Below are 6,000 nucleotides of genomic sequence, written 5' to 3'. Positions count from 1 at the left end.
ATTAAACATTATATATATATATATATATATATATATATATAGAGAGAGAGAGAGAGAGAGAGAGAGAGAGAGAGAGAGAGAGAGAGAGATCTATCCTACAAATTTGCAACATGTATACATATCTTCTAAAAATTTAAATGCACATGTACATGTACATACTTGTGTATCACCTGGAGTAGGCTGTATAGTCTGATCCTATCCTGTGATCATATCAACAACATCACTTGTGCGTGCATATCTCTCTCTAGCTGTATGTATCACTGAGGAGTGCAAGGGGCTAACTAGATGAGTGGGCATCATGGATGAAGTGTCTGACTGTAGTAGCATGTCCATAAATCCAATATGGCTCAAATCTCTTAGCTGATCCTCAAATGAGTCCAAACCCTCATCTGTGATATGGACCTGATCAGCTCGTATCTCCTCCTCAAATGAATCCAAGTGACCCTCATCTGTGATATGGACCTGATCAACTCATAGCTCCTCCTCTGCAGCCACATAGTGATCTGTAGGTGGGTCAATGCCTGGAGCATGCGTAGAGTGATGAGAATGATGTGACTGCCTTGGGGTATGCGTCGATGCTGCTGTAGCCTGACCATCTCTGAGAATCTCCTCTCTAACATCAGCCAATGGTATCCCAAGTCGAGATGAAATAAAACTATAAGCATGTAGTAGGTCCTCGGCTAAATACTGTGACATTTGTACATGTCTACTACCTCCGACTATAGCTGCTACCTCATCTGGGGAGGGGATGCTAGCAGAAATATACCGATCATCTGAATCTAAAGCCCCCTATGACTAGAAGATGCATGATCTGTGGATGATCACGAACGTGGTTGACTCATCATATATCTGCCCACCCTGTCAGAAGATATGGTGGTTGTTGCTGATGTAATCTGTCCAATCCTATCAATTGCTTCTCTCTGAGAAGCAATCACAACATGATCCGCTATGGGTGCCATGGCTGGGACTACTGCAGGAAATCTCTAGCCAACAAGGTCCCTATGTCTAAGCGGAGCTCTATCATGCCTACGATATGCATCTCTATCAGCAATCCTGCCCCTCCCCTATCCATAATATCCTAGAATATCAAGGTAGTTTGGTTTCATCTGACAATGAACCTTAGCATATACCTGCTGTGCAAAGTATAATGGTATCTGGTCGTTATTATGATAACAACCATGGGCAGCTAAGAAGCGTGGGTAAATCAGTGATGCAACCTGTGTGTCGATACATCTAGTAACCTGATATCCCCTCACCTTACTCTTCTCTTGATATTGTGGAAAGCATCTCTCCTTGATGGTCTCCTTCAAGACCACCCCCACCACATCAGCAAAAGAATGAGGACCCCTCACCTCACTCCTCAACTGTCTATATATAGCCTCTATAACCTCAGGTGAGAATGAGGTATGAGAAACTAAGCGGTCCCTTAATGTCCGCAAACTATCAAAAATGGACGTGCATGTACTCTTGTACACGCCATCAGTACGAGGGTCATTTAATATGGCCCTCAACCTATGCAACTCCCGATCACTGTACTGAAAAATAGTAGCAATGTCGGGCAAGGGGGGATCCTACTGTGGAGGATCAACATCATCAATGTGTGGCTCCTGATGTGGAGCTTGCGCAGGTGGATCCTGATCAGGAGCCTACGAAGGTATATCCTGGGATGCCATCTATCTAGGTACATGTCATAAAGTTAAAATAAATACATAAGCAGAGAGAGAGAGATCATTTTCATGAGAGAGAGAGAGAGAGAGCATTTTCATTTTCAAAAAATACATGTAAAAATTTCAAATATTTCAATGAGAGAGAGATAACATATATTTCAGATCTAGAGATAACATATATTTTAGAGAGATAGAGAGATCTAACACGTGTATATTTAAATCTTTGACATACATAAAAAATTCAAGAACGTGATATATAACATTTGGGCCTGGATATGATTATATTTGGGCCCATATGATTATAAAAGTATCAAATCTGCAATATGTGATCTTAATGGGAATGTCATACGACCCCTTAAGACACTATGTGATGGAGTAAGGGGTATGTCGTTCACACTAGGCTTTTATAAGGGGTCATATGCGATTCTAAGGGGTCATGCATATGTTAGGACACTATATGATCCTAAGGGGAATGCCATATGTACAGTAGGATGTTATAAGGGGTCATATGACCCCTTAGGACACATAGGACCCTTTAAGACACCTTGTGATGAACTAAGGGGTATGTCGTTCACACTAGGATTTTATAAGGGGTCATATACGGTTCTAATGGGTCAGGACCACATATGACCCCTTAGGACACTATATGATCCTAAGGGGAATGTCATGTGTATAATAGGATGTTATAAGGGGTCATATGTGACCTACTAAGGGGTCACGCATGTGTTATAACACATGCATGACCCCTCAAGACCACATATGACCCCTTAGGACACATAGAAAATGTCATATGTATAGTAGGATGTTATAAGGGGTCATATGTGACCTACTAAGGGGTCACACATGTGTCAATGCATGCGTGACCCCTTAGGACCACATACGACCCTTTAAGACGCTATGTGATGAACTAAGGGGTATGTCGTTCACACTAGGATTTTATAAGGGGTCATATGCGGTTCTAATGGGTTAGGACCACACATGACCCCTTAGGACACTATATGATCCTAAGGGGAATGTCATATGTACAGTAGGATGTTATAAGGGGTCATATGTGACCTACTAAGGGGTCACGCATGTGCTATAACACATGCGTGACCCCTCAAGACCACATATGACCCCTTAGGACACATAGGAAATGTCATATGTACAGTAGGAATGTCATATGTACAGTAGGATGTTATAAGGGGAATGTCATATGTATAGTAGGAATGTCATATGTGATCCTAAGGGGAATGTCATATGTACACTAGGATGTTATAAGGGGTCCTATGTGACCTACTAAGGGGTCACGCATGTGTTAATGCATGCGTGACCCCTTGGGACCACATACAACCCCTTAAGACACTATGTGATGGACTAAGGGGTATGTCGTTCACACTAGGATTTTATAAAGGATCATATGCGGTTCTAATGGGTCACACATGTGTTAAGACACTATTTGATGGACTAAGGGGTATGTCGTTCACACTACAATTTTATAAGGGGTCATATGCGGTTCTAAGGGGTCACACATGTGTTAACACATGTGTGACCCCTTAGGACCACGTATGATCCCTTAGGACACTATGTGATCCTAAAGGGAATGCCATATGTACACTAGTATGTTATATGTGATCCTCTTTGACCTCCTCAGGGAACGTATAGTGTCATCAGGGCATATGTGGTCTTAAGGGGTCACGTTGTGCATGTAATAGGATGTGAAAATGGGTCACATTGTAGAGGATTTGTTTTGTCTAATTTGTTTAAATTTGTTATCTAAATTTTCTAATGTTTATTTAAATTAAAATTTATTAATTTTTCTAATGTTTAATTTATTATATTTACGTTTGCGACATTTTTCTATTTTTTTTTTTTGCTAATGTTTTTCTAAGTTCTGATTTACTACCTTAGTTTTCTATGTTTTTCATAACAATTTTTTAAAATGTTGAAAAAAATATACATATATACAATTATGTAATTTTAAAAACAAATTGACACATTTCAATCAAAACATTAAATTATCAAACATTTTTCTAAAATAATGAAAAACAATAAATTATCAAACATTTTTCTAAAATGTTGAAAAACAATAACTATATACAATTATTTAATTAAAAAAATAAATTAACAAACAAATTATTTATTAATTTAATAAAAAAAGACATTATTAAACCAAACAAAGGGTTATTTTGTGCACCTGATATAATAAAGGTCGAAAACTGAAATATGAAAAACGCTAGCTGCTACAGACAAAGCTCGGTGATGTGATGCTGACGACTGGTTCGATCCAACCCCCACCAGACAGAAAAAGACAACTTTGATAATGACCCTTTAACTGTCACTTTCGCTATTTATAAATGTTTTAAAAAACCCTAACTGAAAAAGGGTTTGAGCGAAGAGGGGGTTCGCTCGAACCCAAAAGTCACCCGCGGTTCAAGCGAACCCAGGTCCGCAACGTGGTTCGCTCGAATTCCCAGGGGTAGTTCGAGCGAAGACCCCTATTTCGCTCGAACACCTAGAAAATTGAACTTCCCACTTTTGCCAAATTCCTTCGTTGGCAAAAGTGAGAACTAGCTTTGTGAATTCACCCCTGTGTGAGTGAGAGAGATATTGAGATATAGATAAGGAGGGAGAAATAGGGAATGTGTTTGTGACCTTGAAATAAATATGGAGATAGATATAAAGAGGAAGAAAGATGTATAGATAGATAGAGAGGGGGAGAGGTGATATAGAAGTAGAGAGATATAAAAAGAGGAGTGAGGGGGAGAGAGAGGGAGAGATAGATATAGTGGGAAGGATAGAGTGGGAAAAGAAAGAGATACAAGGAGAGGTAAGGAGATATAGATAGGGGAGAGAGATAGAGATGGAGATCATAATCATATGACATGCTACCCTTAGTATAGCTCGCCAAAGGAAAATACTATCCTTAAATTATTGGCATGGAACGAGTAATCAAAAGTTAGTTGCTCTCTTGCTCTAAATGTTTAATTTGGGTTTTAAGTTGACATTTTTTATATTTTTATATAAATTAAAATAAAATTTGAATATAATTATTCTAAAACAAATAAATTTTTTAATAAGACAAAAATATAAATTAAAATAATTCTAATATCTTATTATTATTATTATTTGTAATTTCATAAAAAGACATAAATAATTAAAATAAAATTTTAGCTTGATAAAAAATTAATGCGAAATAAAAAATTAATGCGAAGAAGTAGAAGAATTACAATACATTAAAAAACAACATAAAATATCTAATAAAATAAGGTAAGATTAATCAATATTCTTATCTAAAAAAATAGTAATAAAGAAAGATTTTAATTCAAAATATATTATTTCACAATAATTAATTTTTTTTTTTGATCGGTAATAGTTATATTTTATTTATTTAAACTAAAACGTACATATGCATCAAACTTTCAAAAAGTAAAACCACTCCCTCAAACCACCCCCAACCCCCATCCAATCCTATTGTCTAATACCATGGTATTCCAAGATGTTTACTACTCAGACCCTACCCCACCCCCACATGATCTGAAATAGAAATCAAAATTACATCTTGCCAAACGCTGGCCATTAAGTTTACCGCTTAACAAAAATTAAAGTTTTAAGTTTATCAACTGAAAAGAAAACATCTAGATAAAAAAGATGTGCCCAGAGGTACCCTAATTCAGTGAGATCCTCTTCTTCCCGCTGAGGCGTGTGAATCTCCAGTCCTTCCTTCTGCATCCTCGGCCACCGATTCTCATGCAATCGGTCTCTCTGTCTCACCCCCGCTCCTACCCGCCGCACCACCAACTGCCTCTTGTTTTGCCAATTCCGCTGATAATTTTCGCGTAATCGACCTCCTATATCTCAACTCCTCCGCCACTCTCTCCCCACCTTCTTGCTGAATTTCATCTTCAATATCCATAATCTGGATGAAGATTGTCAACCCTTCCCATCCTCGCTTTGCATCATCTTTAAAGTAGACTCTAGCTTCCTCACGATGACGAAGGAATTGAATTCGTGAGTGCCTCACCCACAACTCCTCATTCTCCTCAGGGATGCTTTTAGCAAGGTTAAAACCCCATTCTGGCACAACCCATTCCAGCAAGGACTCCAAATTTAACAAATACTCTTTTGGAATGATTTTCTTCAACACTTTTCTCACCTCCTCACAAGTTTATCCTAGCTCCAGTCCCCACGCCATGATAAGCGAGTAAATATCTGCTTTGCATCTATCGGTGGTCGATAACCGCCACCTCTTTGCCCAAAACCAGTTAAATTGCCTTTAGAAACAATGGATCTTTTGCCAGGAACATCTTCTCAAGCTTCTCAGGGGGATGGGTCCTCAAAAAGCTGGCATAAG

The sequence above is a fragment of the Cryptomeria japonica genome, chromosome 2 (genome assembly GCF_030272615.1).
Source record: "Cryptomeria japonica chromosome 2, Sugi_1.0, whole genome shotgun sequence".
NCBI classification, from domain to species: Eukaryota; Viridiplantae; Streptophyta; class Pinopsida; order Cupressales; family Cupressaceae; genus Cryptomeria; species Cryptomeria japonica.
This window is presented reverse-complemented; position numbering follows the sequence as displayed.